Raw genomic sequence first — 20,114 nt, forward strand, 5'->3', positions numbered from 1 at the left:
CATAAACACGTGTAAGCTGCAGTACTATTGACAGAAACCCTTGATAACTGTGAGTTATGTGCCCTTGCGAGCTGCTCATCAACAGGCACTGGGCCACACTTTCTCCTCCCAGAGAAGACATGTTTGCTTACAGTTCCGACAGTTTATGCCGGGGAAGGAGACAGAGATGGCAACAATGGGATAATGGATGACGGACAGGGGAAGTAACACAAACATCTTGTGTTCAAGGGAAGCAATCCTCATGACAAGCCAGGCTAAACAGGGAGAGCCGTGAACACGTCAGTCGTATGACGACCAGTGCAGCTGGTGTAGTCTCTCTGTAGTCGCCATCCCATAATGTTTTGTCATCATGGCGGCAGCACCACCGATATGACGTCCCTGAGGCCTGCAGCGCGCGCCGCAATGTTCGCGCATCATTCTGCTGGAACTATCAGTCCCTCGTGCCCGCTTACTACCTGACCCCACGCAACTTCCGGTGTAGAACAAGCAGACATGCGCACTTCACTGTGCATTTCTTCGGCTAAGATTTAACGTGGATTATCTCCTCTCCTCCACCCATCCATCCATCCAACCGTTCCACGGTCTGCCGAGCATTCCGAGCGAACCTGGGCGAGAATTGAATTATTAATATCTTTATTAGAGTTATCTTCCCTCTCGTACCCTCAGGGGGTTTCCTCTTCAAAAACGATTTCAATATGACGATTGCTTTGGCAGGGTGATTGTTCCGGTCACCGCGCATGCGTACACAGCCGAATAATGGAAGGGAAGAGAAAAGAGTTTTAAATAGTTCAGCTTTCTTCAAGATTCAGGAAGAGAGTTTTAAAATAGCACGGCTTCTGTCACATTTACGGAAGAGTTTAAAAATAGTACAGCCCCTATTCACGGCTAAGAAAATATTTAGGATTAAGGAAAAGTTTGAAAAGCGTGCAGCTGTTCTTTAGGGTCATTAAAACAGTTTAAGCTTTTAGTTTAGCTTTTCTTTAAGGATGAGAGAAAGTTAAAAATAGCACAGGTTTTTTTTTCCAAGAAAAACAGTTTTGAATTCCAACAGAAAGGTTTGTACACAGCACCCATGTGGTTCCCATAAAGATCGTTAAAATGGTTTCCCCTGGATGCTCCAAATACTTTCAGGCTGCAAGTATGACAAGCCGACACGCACAGGTACAGAAACTACAAGACTCCATTTGTTGAGGTGCTAGTGATGAGTTCACTCACGTGCTACAGACGCACGTGCATTGCCGTGAGCATCTCACCACAGCACGTCACATGCAAATGCTTCTTATCCACCTCCTGACTTGGTGATGTCAGGATGGCGACGTTTACAATGAGACGAACGAGCTCTCGAGAGAGTCACAAGCGAGGTGCACCTTCCCCGCCACGGTCCACCTGCACGCGACGGCACGCGACAGGGACGCGAGAGAGGAAACGACACACAGACCACGGCCTTGAACCCTGTAAACAACGGCGAGCTTCCGTGACCTCACAACGACGCCATTAACATGGATCTGAGCTGGAAAAATGCCAGTGAACTTTTTATCTCGGGATGCAGCCTCGCTCCCATCTGTTCCTACTTATGTAACGGTCTTCTCGTGCTTTGAAAGCCGACTCCTGCATCCCTCGCTGAAATCATGCGTTACAGGCAGCACTAGTATGATGCACAGGTCTCGTACGTCACATCCACTCACATCCGACGTCGGTCATACTTATCTATACGGTGTATGCCACATCAACCCAGCAGTGCTACACGTCACATCTTCTCAGATCCCACTTCGGTCATAATTATCTCTACAGTATGTCACACCCACCCAGCAGTGCAATATGTCACATTTACTCAGGACATACGTCACTCCGTCTTACGATGTGCCACAAATATTTTAAACGGGTGACATGCGCCGCATCACGTTGGTGGTGACGTAGGATGGATTGACGTATTCGTGATGTGCGTCACTACATCCTGCTGGTGACCATGTGCGCATAGTCGCGAGGATTACAGTTTATTTAAATCCAGAATGTGCGGAATTAAAAAACAAGAACCAATGCCCTGCGAGTGTTCTAAAAATAACCAATCCTGAGGTTGTGTTAATGCGCAAGGACTGGTAACGTAGAAACAGTTTGCTAAACTTGTGACGATGAGCCCTCGGTGTTAGTTCCACTGTGTCACGTGACGTCGGGAGTAGCACTGCCCTCTGTTGTATGCTAAGGTTGTCGACCTTAGAGAAGTCTTTACTGCGATACTAACTATAGCATGGTGTGAGTGATCGTGTATCGCCTCATGTCCCTAAGGGATTTCTTGGACCACTGGCTCCACCTGGCGCGTCTGTCGGCAATGGTTCTTACCCATTGTCTCGTTTTTTTAAAGAGTGGTCTCCCCTTCGCAGCAAATTTACTGTGACGAGCTGAAACTTCGGGGAAACTAAAAGCCTGAATGTTTTTCTCATTCTTGTCTTTCTGGCGGTTCCTCATCCTGGCTCTATGACCCACACTATGTACCCGACTGTGCTGTAACACTGTGTACCCGACTGTGTTGTAACACTTTGTACCCGACTGTGCTGTAACACTGTGTACCCGACTGTGCTGTAACACTATGTACCCGACTGCGCTGTAACACTTTGTACCCGACTGTGTTGTAACACTTTGTACCCGACTGTGCTGTAACACTATGTACCCGACTGCGCTGTAACACTGTGTACCCGACTGTGTTGTAACACTGTGTACCCGACTGCGCTGTAACACTGTGTACCCGACTGTGCTGTAATTCTATGTACCCAACTGTGCTGTCACACTATGTACCCGACTGTGCTCACGGGTGTATGTGTGTGAAACTTCAATGTTTCTTGATGTTTCTCCGCATTCCAATGTTTTACATTGTTGACATCTAGTAAAAGGGAGAGAAAGGGGAGAGCACTACTGTGTGGTCGTTTGTTAAGAGGGAAAGTGCTTCCACCTTTGAGATGTTCTCACTGTCTTGAGGCTGGCAGGACAAATGAAGCCCTCCTCTGAGAGTTTATCTTAACGACGAAGATTACCGACCCTCTTCATCCACACAGCTCTCGGCAAGACGGCCAAGGGTCTCGGCTCGCCAGTCAGGAGGGTCTTTAACAACTTCCGGTCCTTACGGCGAGTGATAGTGAAAGCATCTGTACAAGACACATACACCAGGGAGGTGCCAGGTGGTGCAGCATCTGCTGACTGGAGGGACCGCCCTGCGATGGATACTGTACCAGACGTACAGGTGGGTGTCAATAAAATCCTCTGATTTTCCTTTCCTCTCGTTCTTTCATACATAAGCACAAAAAGAGCGGAATGCACGCAAACATTCATGGAAAGAAATTCCTGTATCCTGTTTATCCTGTTTACAATCTGAAGCCACCTGCAGATCACCCAGCCACCCATTGGGAGATCTGTTCCAAACAGTTGCCTCCATTCAGGTGAGCTCGTTGGAAGACAAATGTTTCATTTTATTTCCGATATATGTCACATATACGACACTTCCCGGGCTGAAACGCTACATCTTTTGTAATGCAGGGCTTTCTCATTGATAAATATCAGTAAAAATATTACCGCCCTTCACAAGCCTGATGTAGTTCTGCTATTTTGAAAAAAGAAGTCCGTTTCTATTGAAGCAGTTAAAGTGCTGCAAACAAAACAACTACCCCTCATCACACACATATTAAAATTTTTCTGCATTTAACAAAAAGAAAATTGGAAATTTGTTTCTTGTTCATTTTTTTGTACACCTGCTGGCTAAACTGTGTGCAACGTGCACAAATTATTCCTGGGTCAACCCTCCATGTTGCTCCTGACACAAACAACAACAACAACAATGTTTTCTGGTGTAACTGTGTGGGGAGGAGGTTCCTGACATGTAACTGTTACACACCTGCTGTTCCTGACATGTAACTGTTACACACCTGCTGTTCCTGACATGTAACTGTTACACACCTGCTGTTCCTGACATGTAACTGTTACACACCTGCTGTTCCTGACATGTAACTGTTACACACCTGCTGTTCCTGACATGTAACTGTTACACACCTGCTGTGCCTGACATGTAACTGTTACACACCTGCTGTGAGCACATTCCGCTCTAACAGTCACTGAAGGGAAACTGGAACAACAGCTGTGGAGACCACAGACCGCAGCTGTCTCCGGAAACTGAGACTACAGCCACCTCAGTAACATTTGTCAATGGAACTTGGACCGCAGCTTGTCATTGAAAATCATTTTGTGAAAATGAATAATAATACAGACGGATGTATGCATCCTAAGACAAACCCACCACTTCGACATCTACCTACACCCACAGGCTCACAACATCATTGTTTTGTGAAACTCTCTTGTAACAGTCTTCAGTTAGAATAATAACCAACTGATCTTCACCTGGAGGTTGGACCACTTGTCTGTCGCGGACATCATGTCTACATTATCTGCACCTCGTGTTGGACTCGTAGATGACAAGTATGGCGACCGATGTGAGAGGAAGGAGAGAAGGTAGACAGTAAGCAGAGAGTGTGACGACACAAATCCCATCTACCGAGTGAAACATGGAGTTGTCCTCCCATTGTGTCAGGGTAGAACACTCCATGAGTGAACTACTTTCACCCGTGAACTCTAGCCTCGTCTCTGTAAAAGTATTTGCTATTGAAGCTAGTCTCTTCACAAGGAACCTACAGTCCCCCTCAGCGTGTTACCGAAAGTTACCATAACTCAGATACTTTACTGGGTGTTTGCCCTGGTTTTGATTATTCGTGTACCCAGCAGTGCGGTGTGAGTGCTTTCCCTGTATCCTGAGGATTAGATTACAGGCTTCACGCTGTCTACCTCCCCACCCCAGACCCCTCCACCCCAGGACTCAGGTGATGGTGCAAGGATGTCGCGAGCAGCTCGTTAACAGCACGCGGGCCTCCCTACCTTCCTGTCACGACACTCCACCTTCTGACGGAGTCCTCCATCTTCCCTCTCTCACCTGTTCACGAGCCCGGCCCTTCCACCTGTCAGCCTCTCCCTCCCCTACTCAGTGTTGTCATGTTAGCTAGCCTGGTGGCTCCCCCTGCCCACAACTCTCTGGCTTGTTGCATGCTACAGAGTAATTATGACATCTAGAAATGAATGTATAGTATACACTGTATGTATGTACCGTATGTATGTACGTATGTATAGTGTATACCAAGCTTGATGATGGATGATGCACAGGAGGGTGTGCTGCATGACTGAGCACTGCTCCCTCCCCTACTGACTTCACCATTCTGTGACAGAACACAACCTGTTTCAAACTTTCAAACAAAACACAACAAACAAAAACGCAGCACTCACCCGCGGCACAGGTGATTACAGTTGTGTGTCCTCACAGTTCATTTACCTCCAAAGTCACATGACACGTTCATTCACGTAACCTCCAATCGTCTGTGTCCGGTGACCTTTTTTGTGAACATAAGAACCTCCTTCACTCTCTTCAAACTTGGGAATGTAGGACTGATGGCTGGTTTGGCTTCACTCCTGTTTTCCAGTCCAGAGGTGTGCAACAGGTCGGAGCGGTCCAGCAGCCTCGCAGTGAGTGGGTGTCGCCGACGACGACGACGACCGAGAAAAGGTGAGATACACTCGACAACGAAACTCTACGACAGTGACAAACTTGGCTGAAGTCTGAGGTACCGGGTGCCTGACCAGCGATCTCCACTCCCCACAATGCCCTGCGTCTGTGGCCAGCCAGCTCCTGCACTAAACATGCATTCGTTGCATTCACTCCTCCCGACTGTTGTGCGACTTTTATAGCCGAGGCCCCCTTTACACGGCCCGCCAGGCGGCCTGCCGGGCTCCGCGCTCCGCTAACGGCTTCGGCAACACCACGGAGGTTGCGGGGGGATACGGTGTACTTGCCGTGCGAGACTGGGAGGGAGGCGGGCCTGGCCGCGCTGGTGACAAGCGTCCTAACCTGCCACACAGCCGGCCACACAGCCAACCAGTGGCGCCGTCGGCACGTTGGCGGGTTCCGCGCCCAAAAGTTACCAGCGGGTCACCTACAGCGGAAACTCAGCAACCGATCTCCAAATAATAATAAAATAAAAGTAAAGTACACGGACTTTTTCCCTCGGCAACGACAACTGGCGCGTGCTGTGCGGTGCACGCAGACTGGGATGTAGGAGATGTAGGAGAGGCCAGTGCTCCTGACTGTGCTGCAGTCGACTCCTAGCTGGCGAGCAGCTTAAAGGTGTTTGTGTGTTGGTGTGATCGCAGACTTCTGGAGAGTCTGGCCACAAGCGCCAGTGCCTTGCTTGGATTCTTGCGGCTAAAGTTTGGAAACATGTGATGTCCGCGAGACTCACCACGACAGACATCATGCGACCTCTGTGTTGAACTCCCACAATCCTCCGGGGCTGCACATCGCGACGGTGCACCAGGTAAGACCCGTTACTTTGCGCCGGTGTTGTTGATGTTTACAAGTCACTCGGGTGTATGGCTCCTTATCTTTGTCAACCTTGTCTCATCCCGCTGTCATGTAGACATTGCCTACCAGCCCGTCACGTGTCTACTGAGCTCGTGTCGTCCTCGGGCAAAGACAGAAGGAAGTAGTAGAGGGCGCGGTGTGGGTAAGGCCTGCACGTGTTTATGAACATAAATTCTAACTAACCCTTTCTTCTCGCAATAGCCTCATGTTCTTATCACAACACAGGGACAACACCTGCAGCCAAATAAATGTATAAATAATCCGAAAGAAAAACAGATTAACTCAAAATGTTTACAAAATACAAAAGATGAAACCAATAAAACGGCAGCAAGTAAACTTAATTTGAATAGATGGAAAGTACAAGCAATTATGTTGGTAGTAGAGTGTTCTTAACAGAACTTTCAAATGGCTCCGAAATAAATAATGTGCAGTAAATATAAAATAAAACAGCGAGTGTGGAGAATGTGGACTAAAGATCGCGGCACACGGTGTTAACTATTTGTATTCAGACAACACCACAGACTTACACACCACAAACCACAGCAGCAGCTGGAGGGTTAATAGGCAGGAAGTAGGATACAAGTAGGAATGACAAGGCTGGCAAGATATAGTCCCTGACATGTTCCTGTGGCCTCCCACTCCAAGGTTCTGAAGCCAAATCGCCGCAATGCGGAAGCACTTCACCACTTGATGAAGGAATACCGCGAGAAGGAGGTACAACCCTTCCCCGCCATCAAACTTGAATATTCTATTTTACGACCTTCACCTCTGGACGACCACACGTGACCCTAGTGCATGAGGACGACTGGGCTGATGGCTCACTGATATCTTGGGATGTGTGAGAAAGTGTGCGCGCGTATATAATAATATGTGAGTGTGTATGTGTGTGTAATAATATCTGTGAGTCTGTGTGTGTGTGTCGGCGAAGGGGAGGTAGTCGAGGCCAACAAGGGAGGCAATGCCAGTAGCTCTCTCCAACTATTAATGTCAAACCGATCTTAGAGAAACATTTCTCAGTGAAGACCATGAACAGCGCCTTGCTTGTGTTAACGACAAGTGCAATCTATTCGCTGAGATGTTTGTCAACAGGTAGACTACCGGGTGGAATGTCCTCAATTATCTTTTCTCGCTTTTTAACGACTTCTCTAGCAACTGCAGGTAATAAACGCCGCTGACAAACATGTTGACAAATCATTTATCCCACTCAACGATCTCTCCACGTTTATCACCCTCACAACTGTTGTCATGACAACGGCTTGTACGAGTGTCATAAGGACGGTTTGTTTGTGTGTGTGTGTTCTTGGATAAGAGGATTTAGTTTATGTGAAGGGTTGTGTGTGTGTGAGGTTGGAAGGAGGGTTATCGCCAGTAGAGGGCGCTGTACCACCCAAATAAGCTGTGTAATCAATCCCTGGGGCTAGAGGTACATCAGCTCCACGGACAGTCAGTGACGTGTCCACGTGATCGATGGTCGATGATCATTTGATGTATTCTCTTCCTCTCCTCTTTATATAGACACACAGCTACACTACATGTATTTCTGCACTTCACCCTCCTGCTCCCCTCACTCGTGCCCTCTCTACACACTCTCTCTCTCGACGTTTATTTAAAGCATGGGAGGGAACATTTTTCCTCTAATCGCCTTTTTGATATTTATGTCATCATTGGCGGTCCGTACAAAATTAGCTTGTTGGCAGTTAGCTCCATTTGGTCAACTGTAGTTTTGCCGAGTGTATTTACACTTTTGCAACGTGTACAATACCTGTCTGTCTGTCTGGTCTTCTGAGTCACCACAATGCAGCTTTTTGTAATGAGGTGAACCACATATATACTGTACTCCTATGATAAATATAGAGAAACAACTGGTTGTGGTCTGTAACAATATTTGTTTACAAAGTTCCAAGAGGAGACAGAGTGTTTGTAACAAAACATTTTCCCCTAATGCACTGTGTTCTGTTGGTGGTGATGCAGTGAAAGTACTTTAATAATAATAATAACAATGACTATTTAGTACACACATCTCCTGATGGAGGAGTCCATGGCATAAACAAAGTGTTTACTTACACGTTACAGACCCACACGTGCCGGCACGTGCACAAATAAACTCATAAACACAAATAAACTTTTACCAACCAGAGTTTTTACATTTGCTCATCCTTGGGAAATCCACGAGAAGATAATGTTGGACATTTGTAAGTCTCAACTGTTTACTAAAGGCACAGCAACGTAGATGGTTGTTGTTGTTGTTGTTGTTGTTGTTGCTGCTGCTGCTGCTGCTGCTGCTGTTGTTGTTGTGTGAGCTGACATGGTGTAGGAAGGCTTCACATATCAACACGTGACATCACACTGTGTGGCCCACCCTCGGCTTGGGGTGATGGTCATAATTCGGCATGAGTGAGTGAACTGTTCATTCGTGTTGTTGTTCAGAGACGTGTGTGGCGGTTGTGACGTATGTAGGCGTCACGTGCTATTACTCCTACAACGCAATAATCAGGGAGGCCGTTTACAAAATGTCACGGAAAGTAATTGTATCTCATTTCCCTCTCGCCGTCTCCTTCCTTCTATCCATTCCTGTCATATTATCACTGTCATCATCCTTATTATCATCGTTGTCATTATCGTCATTGTCGTTATCATCATCGCATCGTCGATGCCATCGTTATGATCATCCCTGGAGGCTGACAGGAGCATCACCACAGGTTTCGTGATCAGCCTTCATCATCAACCCATTTCCCTGATGTACTGATTGCAGTCACGATGCGTTGTATAGCATTACATCTGTGTAACACTCCAGTCTACTGTAACACATTACATCTGTGTAACACTCCAGTCTACTGTAACACATTACATATGTGTAACATTCGAGAACACCGTGGTACATTACATCTGCACGATATCTCAGATGACAGTCTCTCTCTCTCACACAGATGACAGTCAGTCTCTCTCTCTCTCAGATGACAGTCAGTCTCTCTCTCTCTCACACAGATGACAGTCAGTCTCTCTCTCACACAGATGACAGTCAGTCTCTCTCTCTCTCAGACAGATGACAGTCAGTCTCTCTCTCACACAGATGACAGTCAGTCTCTCTCTCTCAGATGACAGTCAGTCTCTCTCTCTCTCAGATGACACTCAGTCTCTCTCTCACACAAATGACAGTCAGTCTCTCTCTCACACAGATGACAGCCTGCAGCCCAATGCCACCACCGAGGTGCGTGACTGGACCAATCAGCATGCAGGGAGGTGAGGACGACGCACGGGAGGTCTCTCACGCGACCATTTTACGGTTCCGGGAAATAAGGAGCGGGGATCGGGGGCGGGGGTAGAAGGCGATAATCCACGTCGTGCGATGAGGAGTTTAGAGTTGTCCCACGTGGACACCAGTCCCACCATTGTCCTCACTGGACACCTCCGCTCCCCCGGTCACCCAGCATCCCTTGCGGCTGCCAGTGTAATGAAGGCGAGAACTGAGCGCTCCGTCAAGATGGCGGTGCCTGCTGATTTGTTTGTTTGTTTTTAGAAGAGTGGAAGCAAAGTCCGTATGAAGTGATGTTTGTGACAGGTAAACATTGTTTACGGTAAACTACGGACTGGCACTGCCTCGTGCTGACCTGATGCAAGAGGTCAGTGAGGTCAGGAGTCCGCAGCAGGCCAACTGCCTGCAACTGAAGTTCAGCTGCTCCCAGGAGCACGACCATCGCTACAACCCAGGTCACGTGACCACAATCAGCGTCCCACAACTGCCCCTCCAATTCTCCCATTTATTTACTCGCTTACACTCATTCACTCGCTCGCTCATTCTAGTTTTTAACTTCTAAGACAATTATTCTTTTCCCTTCTATCTTCTGAATGCAGTAATGTTATCTGAAGTCTTCTCTCCATCCATTTTTCTTGAAAGAAAAAAAGAATTTTTAAAAGGAAATTTTTCGTGCAGAAAAACCCAAATTCTAGGAGTGTTGTTTACCGTACGGATCAATCTATGACAAGTCTGAGGAGAAATACAGAAATATTTCGGGTAAAATGTTTTTTCCTAGAGGACCTCTACCAATCCATCATCATTATAAGTTGTGCCCACAGCCTGAAACACTGCAGCCTCCTCCCCAGCCATTGTAGGGGCTGGCAGCAGTGGGGGAGATAAGGTCGGAGAGTCTGGCATTTACAAACCTCCGTACAGACAACAAAGTTGTTTACATGGACAACAACAAGGAGTCGGCGGTGGCTACTTGATGAAAGCAAACGAGTTAAAACAATTTTTTCATTCATTAAAATTTTTTGTTGACATCTTTTGATGTTGAATCTTGCAATGAACTTCATTTCTTATTTTTATTTCTCTTACTTTCAAGCTAGAGCACCTTCCTATCTTCCAACTGCCCACTGGGACAAATAAAGTTGTCATCGTCATTGTAAAACCGTTACAAGTGTTTTTGACTAATTTCCCTCACTAGGGGCCGAGGTTGTGGATCACTGGTCTAAATACCTCGGGGGTAGTTGACCGTTAGGTGGCTCATCTGAAGCGGAACTTGCTGAGCTCCCTTTACTGATGTGACGTCAGACAGAGCCGTTAATGTCAATTGTTAACGGTTTGTATATGTGTATACTTCTTATCCTTTTATTTATGACATATGAGTTCATCTCTGAGTACACTTATAAACCATTCCCCCCTTGAAATAGGTCAAAGGCCTTCTCAATATCGTTCGTTTGTACTCTCCAGTCGCAGTAAAGATCTGCTCGTAGGAAATACACAAAGAAAAGTAACTTCCGGTCTCAGGTAGGTTCAGAAGGGGACGGAACTCAGTCCTTCACACTTTAAAAATTGGCATTCAAGAAATTTTAAAAAATTGTGTTCTTCCTTGGCAGCTGGAGGAATGCAGTGCAAATCCACACACAACAACCGCAGTCTGGCATGGGATGAGAAGTATACACACATGTGTATGCACGAGTCTGCATCACGTGTTTCCGGTGTGAGGGAAACAACTCGCCGGCCACTGGCCTGTAGGCTCCCTAAACTGTATTAACTCCGCCTTTTGTGCCAAACATCCTCTCCTCCTCAACAGCCTGGCGTCTGCATTTCCTGTCGCCTCTGTGGATCCCACCCTGCTGCTGCAGGATCCCAAGCATTGCAACTACCAGGGTACAGGCCAGGACGACTAAATCAACATTTCTGATGGGGGTGCGTGAATATTCTGGTTTAAATAAACAGCTGGCATCAAGCTTGTGGTTGTTGTAGGTTTGCTGAAAACATATTACACGTGTGGTCAAACCTGTTAGAGAAAGTGTGGTTCTGCAGGTGTACAATCTACCCCGTGCCCAGAGTGAGGCCAGGGTGTTGTAAGTGCAGAGCAATGACGGAGTGACTTGGCCGAGTGCAGTGCACACCCGCGGTCACACTCACCTGTCTGCAGGTGTGCAACATAAGCTCCAGGCTCTCCAGGTGGTCGTGTGACGTCACTGTCACACACTGTCACTCACACACCTGCTCTAAGCTTCACTAAAGTACATACTGAACTCGTTTTCACTCCGTCCTTTCTTCACACCATAGGTTGTCTTAGTCTCCCTTGTTCCTCTATTTTATTCGCAGACTGCCACCTTCACTTAGTACAACACAAAAAATGACATGAGGATGTGTCATCAGATCTCCTGGCGCCTGTGATGGGGCGAGGCTGTGCGAGAGCTAACAACTTGGGAACTTTTTAACTTTTTAAGATGAAATTTTGGTTTGCCATCATTACATTCAGAAATTTAATCATGGAACTTGTCTGTGAGCTTGACCTCATCACATCGACTTAACGGCACATCGGTAATTTCATCAGAACTTTCTTGACCTTTGACATCCTTGTTTACAGAGTAGCTGAGGGCTAACACAGGGTGAACAGTCATGTGACACACTTTGCAAGCTCTCTCACTCACACTCACATACACACACACATACACACACACATACACACACATATACACACATTTCTATTTATAGTTACGCTCGACATTTCTGTTTCTGGATCCTTTGTCCCGGTTCATGAAACATTCTTTTTACCGGGTATCTTTGATCTTACCAGCGGTGTCCACTACTGTCTTGAAAACTGCTATTATTTGCGATGACTTGGCTGTCAACCTCCCTCTGTGATTAGTTTCCCCACAAAAAGCAGGCCCGGAGGAAATAGCCGAGATTCCATGTCGCAGACACAACCTGTGGCGTGGCGCCTGACTCACCGAGGTTCCAGACCCGGGTCCCCTGCTCACCATGGCTTGGTGACATTTCACGGAGGTGTTTACACAACATGGTTCGCTCGCAAACCTCCAGAACTAACTCCTGGCAGCTGTACAAAGGAAAACGATTGTGAAGACTGTGGATTGTAGAAAATAAACTCAGCGCGGGTTGGACTAGAAGCTCATGCCCTCTTAATGCGAGAAGTGGAAAAAGCTAAATAAAATTGTGTTCTTGATTTTTTTCTTTTGAATTCAGAGGAAAATCTGGTATCGTGGCAACCGGAAATGCTTACATGATTACGTACCCTACTCCTGGACAAGAAACTACACGAACACTTTTACATAACTGATAGCCAGGGTATTTTCTTTTTTCTTGCCAAGAACATCCTAGGAAATGTGCCATTTAATGGCGATCTTGGCGATCTCTACAGACAGCCAGCTGCACCACGTCCAACCTCACCCCTGCGCATGCGCTATCTGATGCTGGGTAGTTTTGTTACCGGGTACACAGGCAGATGAACTGATGTTTGGAGGTGCGGGTGTGACTGTAGTCTAGACACTGAAATAACTTGCAGTCAGTTCCAGTCGGGGCAACAGTTAATGAATTAGACACGAGGGCCTGAAGGAGGTTTGAACTTTCCAACTGCCCACCTCAGGGGGACTGTCTTGTCTCGCCAGCCAATCAGCGCTCACTAAGGTGCGCAGGCACACAGACGGGCGAACGCACGCATGTATACACAGGCTTTAATGTCCTATTGAGGACTGGAGCTACACGCCTTTATTCCACATCATGCACCTGGCAGACGACAGGTGAGGCCAGCTGTCCTCCTTTGGCAGCAAAGAATGGATTGGATGCGGCGGGGGAAGCCAGGTGCTTGTCGGGACAGGTGGAAGTAGCTAGGATGACCACTAAGGTACCTAACTTACCTCCTCACTGGGGTCAACCATTCACTTCTGCCGGAAGCAAAAGTTTGACCGGAAAGGGCATTCAATTTCTTTTAAAATATGAAATGCGTGTCGTACTTGTGTATTTATGCTAAACCAACGTTCCAACAACAATAACAACAACAGCCATGCATCTGGCAAACAACAACTTGTCGGTCACCCACGTGACCCTGTGTTTCAGTATTTATACAGATTGTGATTCATGTTAGGCGGATTCCCATGGCACTACAAAGAACCCAAAATTCGGTGCACAGTAACATGGCGAAAAATTACACGGTAATTAAGTTAATTGAGGCATGGAGCCGGCATCATCCTGCTGTTGATGATCACGTGTGCTGTGACTTGCCGCGCGTGCAACTAATGACAGTTTGATCATCCAGCATGCCTTGTGCGAGCAGCAAATGACAGACCCCAGCTTGTCATATGTATGTTGTTACTAATGACAGACCCCAATATGTCAGTAGTGACAGACCCCAATATGTCAGTAGTGACAGACCCCAGCATGTCTTACGTACGTTGTCATTAGTGACAGACCCCAGCATGTCACTAGTGACAGACCCCAGTATGTCTTGGGGACGGGTGGATGGCAGGGTGAGAGAGGGAGACCAAGATCTTGTTTTTCTCAATCCAACAACGTATCAAGAACAGAAAAAACAACAACAAACTCCAGCCTAACATTAAGGTGGCCAGCCAATGCATTTGCCTTGTGAGCCAATTTTTGTGTTTTATTTATTTTTATTTGTTGTGATGCAGCTGCTTTGATCTGCCGAAGCCCTCGCCGGCGAGTTTTCACGTGATGAGTGGAGCAGCATCACATCCTTCATCATAAGAGCATAACGACTCAAAATGGCTTCCACACTCGCTGCTCGACGACATCAGCTGAAAAACAGCCTCTTGAGTGAAGTCCCTCCTCTTTCACCCAGCCCATCGCCGGCGATGACATTCTAATGGATTTTCGCTCTTGTCTCATCGAGTTATGTGGCTTGCTTGTCATCAGAAACTATTTCTTTCGGTCAGTTAATAGACGCGGGGCGGGTGCACGGGTGCGCGGGTGCCTGAGTGAGTGAGTGGCTGAACGTGTCAATTAAAAACATCATCAAAAGACAGAAGAGCTTACAAAAGCTTCTAGGACTTGCATGCCTGATGAGTTTCATACAGTGAATTAGCAGAGTATACCCGATGGCAGGACTGCACCCACGAGATGTACCCGAAGATCCAGAAGAAAAGCAGAATTAATTTTCCTGCGACCCCTAGGGCCTCTTGCTAATGATATCGGAGTTGTCTCTCTTTACAGACTCCTCCTACCCCAGGGCACGACTATTTCACAGACCGAAATGTAAGGTGCAGACACAAGCCTCTGCACCCAGGGTGGGAGGGTGAAGAACAAGGGTGTGGGTGGGTGGGAGGAGTGCAAGGTGTTGCGGAGGAAGGCAGTACACCGAATGCATGTTTGCCATCAAGGGTAACTAGGGTTCCTCCCGGCTGAAGAATTCGGTGCATTTTTATCTCAAGACTTAGGCGTGCCAACACTTTGGTTTGTTTTGCCCTCGCTGCTCAGCTTCCAGCTCTTAATTTCACGCGGCTGACGGGGGTCAGCGAGGTCGAAGCTCGGCGAGTCGGCGCAAGCAAAGCGAAGCGCGCGCCACCTTCTGTGTCTACCAGGTGTCGCCATGCTCCTTGTGCCAGGACATTGACCTTATTACATAAGCTTTCTCAAGAGGTAACAGATTACAAAAGCTACCAACTCCTCCACGTGAACATCAGTCCTGCCGTTGTCAAACTCATCCTCGTCCTTATCAACAGGTTTACAACAAGGTCCCTCGTGACGGGCACCGAGTTCACACCTGCACTCACCTCCCTATCGTCACGGTTGAGTGAACAAAGAACACATGCCAGCTTGAAGTTGCCGGTGTCTAAACTTCATTTCCTTTTTTTGAGTGGCTAAAAAGTCCCATTGCGCAATGAATATTCCTGTCTTAGTCTCGGTGAGGTCAGATGTAGTAGAAGCAGATAATGGTTTTAACGGCCCTGGGTGGAGGAGTCTGGTCGGGGTACACTCGCTCCTGTCTGTGTCCACCGCGTGTCTGGCGCTTCTGACCATTTCCGTCACAGACTCCTGCAAAGGTCGCCATCGACTCGCTACCCATCAGCCCACGCGGCCCTCCGCTTCTATGCGATATACACTATATGTACTTGGCGATGACCTGTTGACTCGGACACCGGGACAACACTTTCATGTGGGAGGCTTCTTTGATGTGAGAGACGTCAGCACCTTGATGGCAGAGCCAGGTCTTCACGTGCTGCCAGCCAACCGTCCCCTCCAAACTTCACGTGCACCGGTGGCGTCACGTGCACCTCTGAGCGCTTTAGCTGACGTCCGCGCACGTGCGTGTACAGTCGACCACCACCAGCAGGAAATTCACGGTTTAACGGTTTACGGTGCCCACCACCGCGGCTTGAAGTGTTTTCACGCGAGGTGAGGATTATTTAGGCTCCACAAACAATGTTTTACAATGATAATCGTGTTTGCTTGTCGCACCAGGTTTTATGTAGCACACGTGACAGGCCCAACCGTGACGTCACAGGTAAACGTCACGCTGACTCGCGGCGTCCCTCCCGTGACGTCACAGACACCCGGATGTGTGATTGCATGTCAGAGATAACTCTTGGCGCTTCAGGAAGCAATCTTCTAGAACTCTCGATGATTATTTTTAAGTCACGTGCAGACCGAGATCACGGAGACGGGTGGAGTCTGCGAAGGGCACCTCGACTGGCGACTTTCTCCATTCCTCGGGGACAGACAGACAAGCAGCCATACACACAGGAATATCGTGATAGCAGTGGGTGGATGATGGTAAGACGCGGATTTAATACACCGTGTAAATAATAATAATGATGATGAGAAGAAGAAGACTGCTGGCACCTAGCCGCTATCAGCTTCCTCAAGATGGCACGTGACCTGTCATTATACAAAGCGTATTATGGGGTGTGTAATTATATACAGCAGCATGCGACGTCCATCGTGTGATGAAATACCGCAAGTATCTACTTACAACTCAATGTGGTATTACTGCTTGTGTCTATGTCAAATACCTACATATACTTCCTTTTAGTGTTATGTGAGGCGGAGGTTACCTGCCCTTGAGTGGTCAAACAACGAAAACCAAAACCCGATGGGTTCTTATTGTATAGAACTATAGATGGTATGGACACGTGATTTATGACATACATTATTGAGAACTCACACAACCAGACATCCAACAATTTATATGAGAGTTACATGAGTGCACAATCAAACAAGTATTCAACGATAAAATGCAAAAAGATTTCAAATATATAATTCAAAACGGAAATAAGTGTTTGAAAATGTTTTATCAAGTCTAATTACTGTCAACTTCATCGTTTTATTTCCTAGAGAGCAATGCACTAGCTTTCTCATATCGTCAGTCGCACAAAAATGACAAAAATCGGCGAAAGCTAGCTGACAGAAAGGTTTCAGCCAATCAGTCAACGCCGGTCGTGTGCGCAATTGCGGAAACGGAAACAGGTAGTAACCCTCGACACCGGAAACAATTAATAATTTCACGTCTGCTTTTATGCCATGAATGCTAGTATTTAATGAAGCGAGTTTTTATTTGAACTGCGAAGTGTACCCAGTCTCACACACATCCATCCGCTCGCGTGTGTGCACGCGCATGCGCAGACATTGCGTCTGTGTGCACGTGACTGCATGAAGCTGGCGATGACGTGGAGGGTGGCACCTGTCCCGCTCGGTAGGAGCCAATTAGTGGAAGCTAGTTCTCCACATGTAAACACGCTGTCATCTGCTCTGTAAACACGTTCACCTCCCGGCATGTCTCAAATACTTTGGAACCGAGCGCTGGTCCGGCCAGCAATTTTTATACCTCTAGAAGGCTCCAGCCAAATGCAACTGTCAAAGAGTGCATAGCTTTCATTCATCAAACGTCACCACAGATTACGTCGGCCATAGGTCTTCGTCACCTACACGTCTCGCACTAATAGCCAGACAGGTCAAAGGTCGCCCACCCGGCATCGCTCACAGAAACAACGTAGTTTATCATTCACTTCTACACGAAGTCTGATGTCGTTAATATGAAAATAATGCTCACCATCCCAATATTTCTTTAGTTTATATCAACGTAATAAACGTAGATTCGAGGATGATGATATAATATTAGAAATAATATCTTTATAAAGTTTCCTGACAAAGAATATTTTCGTAAAGGTTTTTTTTTTCTTTTTCTGATGGAAGGAGGAGGGCTAACGACATCAAATCCAGGGATAGGTTACCAGTCTGTAGGTCATGACCCTTTTTGCAGAATACATTGGACACAGGACAGTTTGGTTTATGTATTCGTCTCTGTGCAACTCTACCCTTCTGCCTGTCTGTCCGACACATTCATCATCAGCTTGTTTTCTTGTGTCGTCTGACTGTTCACAGGCGACGAGGTACAAGATGATGTAAAGTGTGTCTCCACCAAGTTCAGAAAAGCATTTCCGGTCTGAAAGAATCCGAAATTTTGCTCCCAAGTAGACTAGTGGCCGAGCGCTGCAGTTACGAGTATCTTTAAACATGAAAGCGCAACCGAGCGAAGAAGCCCTCGTCTCACACCATCCTTCTCTCTCTCTTTCTCTCTCGCTCGCCTGAAACCTGTTTGCGAGTTGCACGAGGCAAGCCGTCGATAAGAAATGACTGGTTGATGCGGTTCCTGTGGTTGGCTTTTGCCCCGCAACCGATCTGCTGGCCGGCGTTTAATTGCTTTGTGTCGCTTAGCCGTCCACCCATCCATCATTTCCAAACAGACTTGGACACGAACCGCTTAAATGTATCTTCCTACCTCCTCCTCTGTCTCTCCCCACTCTATCTCTCTCCCTCCTCTCTGTTTCTCTCCCTCGCTCTCTTTCTGTGAGAGAGAGAGATGTGAGGAGCGTGGAAACAACGACTGTCTGACTATTTGCTAATACTGACGATCCTACAAGACCTGCTCGCAGAAACTGATCCCAAACTTCCAATGAGTGGTCAGATCATCCTAATCCCCACCCTGTACCCTCCTCCCCACCCGCCAACAATCCTGCCACGTTGAGCCGAGGGCAGACCCCGATGGATAACTCCGTCCCTCATGTCCCACCCCACCATTCATCCTCCCCACCTACGACCGCGGAGGTCAAGGATTAAAGTAACTTCGTGGCGTTTAAAAATAAATGAAGAGAAGAGGGAAAAAAAGAGAGTGCAAGAATGCCAGGCCCTCCATTCACAGTGAAGGCTGCAGGATATCAAGGTTCAAGCCCCTCCCAGTCTCCCCCTCCCCCAACACACACACATAACAAACGAACACAAATTCTCTCATCCTGGCATCGTCAGCAACTTCCGCTCCGCTTTTCTTCTCACTGGGGGAGTGATCAAACTTGTATGACCTCCCGCGTCAGCACAATACCCCGCTTGCCACACTCCTGACGTTGACATTTTGATCACGTCACAAAGCCACTCGCCACGAACAACAAAAGTTAATGACGTTCCGGACCTGCTGGGGTGGCACGTGGGCGTCACTTGATTACCTGGATTTCCGTCTCACCCTCCATGCAACAAGGTAACAGTATATATTTTACACAACCACTGCCTGACCTTTAGCATCCAGTCACGTGTTATGTAACCGCCAATATTTATTACCAACGTTCACATCTGATTGACGCCACGCGCGTGCTAAGCGTGAATAGTAAAATATCGCCCTGACTGCACTCAAAATTAACCAAGCGAAACTTCTTCGTTCAAGTGCTTCGGTGTTCATCTACTGTACGTGAGGTCCCCTCCCTAAGTGCAGGTCACGACCTGTAACCCTCGATACGTCGCCGAATCCCTGTTTCCGGATGGCGGCGTGAGCTGAAAGGATAAGACAGGAGTCTCCCTACCCACGACATCCACCCGCATTAACCTGCGCTCGCTGTTCGGCATCTCCGACAACAGGGATCACTGCTGCTCTCAAAGATGCAGATAACGGAATCGGATTCTCGATTCGTCGTCAATGAGCTGGACTGATAGCGTCCATCAGAAACCTCGGCAAGGCTCGACTATCGGGGCTGACAGAGACTTGCACCCTCCGCGCAGCTCGTCACTGGATGGTGGGCTCCTTGTGTCTACGGTGCCGGCGTTACACCTTATTACCTCCGGTATTCCTCTCCCCTTCCACTGAGCCTGTTACAAACATGCGCAGTAACAATAAATGTTATTATAATCACGGCATCTGTACAGTGCGCAGCTCCAGAGAACTATTCAAGCTGCACAGATGGAGAGAGGAGAAAATAATAAAAATAAAATACAAGGATGCACAGCTTTGCGCCTGGCAGGTACAGGAAGGTCAGGCTTATGGCAAGAGAAACCGCGAGGATTTTAGAGAGGCTGAGGTAAGTAGGGGTGGGGGTGTTGGGACGAGTTGGGAGGGGCAATGTGTTCCAGCTTCCGAAGCCATGGAGATAAAAGAGGAGCGAGAACCACATGTCCCGAGTC

General features: G+C 47.5%; 2 protein-coding genes across 6 annotated transcripts in view; one reads left to right on the forward strand and one right to left on the reverse strand.

Annotated features, from left to right (window-relative positions):
- Nucleotides 1–20,114, reverse strand: part of LOC112555635 — a 143,836-nt gene that overhangs the window by 105,729 nt on the left and 17,993 nt on the right. For 2 of the 5 annotated variants that reach the window (XM_025224069.1, XM_025224068.1), the window contains exon 1: nt 5,314–5,754. The exons of the other annotated variants lie outside the window; for them this stretch is intronic. The gene's annotated coding sequence lies outside the window, so the exon portion shown is untranslated. Of the gene's footprint in view, nt 1–5,313; nt 5,755–20,114 lie in introns of those variants that run through there. 5 annotated transcript variants of the gene reach the window in all.
- The window catches only part of LOC112555636, a 56,048-nt gene continuing 42,132 nt past the window's right edge, over nt 6,199–20,114 (forward strand). The window contains exon 1 of the mRNA XM_025224071.1: nt 6,199–6,398. The gene's annotated coding sequence lies outside the window, so the exon portion shown is untranslated. The remainder of the gene's footprint in view (nt 6,399–20,114) is intronic.

This window comes from Pomacea canaliculata, linkage group LG14 (assembly GCF_003073045.1).
Source record: "Pomacea canaliculata isolate SZHN2017 linkage group LG14, ASM307304v1, whole genome shotgun sequence".
Taxonomy (NCBI): Eukaryota; Metazoa; Mollusca; class Gastropoda; order Architaenioglossa; family Ampullariidae; genus Pomacea; species Pomacea canaliculata.